Source organism: Otolemur garnettii, unplaced genomic scaffold (assembly GCF_000181295.1).
Source record: "Otolemur garnettii isolate 467f Iridium unplaced genomic scaffold, OtoGar3 scaffold00005, whole genome shotgun sequence".
NCBI lineage: Eukaryota > Metazoa > Chordata > Mammalia > Primates > Galagidae > Otolemur > Otolemur garnettii.
In genome coordinates, this window is record NW_003852400.1 from 42,218,930 (window position 1) to 42,220,948 (window position 2,019).

Genomic DNA, 2,019 nt, shown 5'->3' on the forward strand with positions numbered 1-2,019 from the left:
TTTTGAGCGTCCGCTAATTGCCAAAGAGTAAACTATTTTACATGTTCTCTTCAAGATGAATAAAGAGATTGAGGAAAATCAGCTAACTTCTTAACAAACTTAAAGATAAATCTTTTATATGAAAGCTATAACCTAATAACAACCTAAGGATACGGGGAGGGAGGAGGGAGCAGGAGGGGGGAATGGGTGGAGGGAGGGGGATTCGAGGGTTCACTTCTGTGGTTTATCTTACAAGGGTACAAGTGAATCTTTCTATGAGTAGAATATGAACGTTTTAACACAATAACTAAGAAAATGACATGAAGGCTATGTTAACCAGTTTGATGGAAGTGTTTTGGATTGTGTGTGAAAACACCACACTGTACCCCAGAAGTGCTTTAACGTACACAGTTACCATTCAATAAAAAAAACAAAAAACAAACGTGAAGATATCCATAAAAGGTAAATAGCAATGAGTGAAATGCAATTAATATCATTCGAAACTCTCACAATTCTACAAAAGAAGTGACTATTTTTAAAGAACAAATAATAGTGTTCTATTTAAATCTCCAAACAATTATTAGCATGCTCTTGGAAAAAAAGGTACAATGCTTCTGGAGAATGCAAGGGAGCCCTACAGATGTGGCACACTTCCCTGCCTGCTATTTTTAGTCTTCTATTCCTGCCTTTTATTTTGGGACTTGGCCCGCTTCCTTTGTAGCTTCCCCTTAACTTGTTCATACCTTTCTTTCTTATATAATGCATTTTAAGCTGTCCTTTTTTTTTTTTTTTTAACCTCTCAAAGGAAATTCAAGGAATGTTGGCCAGTTCAGGCACTTCTGCTACTCTTGGCAGCAGCAAAATTCTTGGTTTGAAAACAACCTAGGAAATCCAGGCTCGTGGTTGACTTTCTAGTTATTTAGTGCATCAGAGCTACTCATGCGTCTGAGACCAGAGATGAGTTGAGTTTGAATACCATTTTCACACAACCATTTCTTAGCTTATAGAAACAGGAAGAATTTGAAAATGGATTTACTTTCAATACATTGATACAGAAGCAATATCCAGCTTTAAAAATGAGGAGAGAGTCCAGTGGGCTAATTACAGGTGGTTTAATCTTTTATCTAAGAGTTAGGGAGTCTTGTTGGAGGAGCATTTATTCTGCATCATGTCACATGGAAGAGTGAAGAGATAGGAAGACTGGTCCCTATCATTAAAGAGCCTTAATGAGAAACTGTAGAGATGGGTCAGACAAAGCTGAAACACATCAGAGCACAGTTGAATCGTGTTCAAGGTTCTTTGACTGTAAGTCAAACAAAGGGAAAACACTGACTTTGATCAGCTTCAACAAAATTGTAATTTGTTGGTAGATTATAGAAAACAAGTCCTTCCATTTCTACAAAATGGAAAAGAAAAACCTTCTTGTTGAATCAACTGCCTTGGAACTGCACCTTGGGAGGTACATGTGGAGAGCTGACAGATATTTTTGCCGGGTGTCGCCTCTGGGACAGAGCCATGACTGCTTTGTCCCTCTCTGGTGCTGCTCTATCGCTCCAAGCCTCCTTGAAGCTTCATTCTGGGATATTAGCCTCAGGTTTGCAGGCCCAGCTTAGTGGATAACTCAGGTGTGACAAATATTCTTCCTTTGCCGGGGGATTTCATTTTTGGATGTAGATAAAGCCATTCAGAATCCTGTCAGGCCAAGGCCATGTGGATTAATTTGGGTGGTACTGTTTTGGTGAAAACCAAGATGTGTGTAGGGGAGGAAAAACAATTCTCTCTCTGCCTTCCATAGTCCTTAGCTGGGACTCCTTGTAACAAAGGACAGATTCACAAGAGAAAAACAAACAATTTTAATAATACATATCCTTGGTGTGTACATGGGAGATAACTTGGAGAAATGAACACATTTCTAGAACAGATCTCAAAGAGTTGACTTCAGCCTTAAATACCATTGTTTACTGAAATAAGGTTAGAAGGATGTGGGGAAAGACCCCCGTTAAGATGAGACGGCCAGAAAAAGCCCTGTCAACAAGGGGC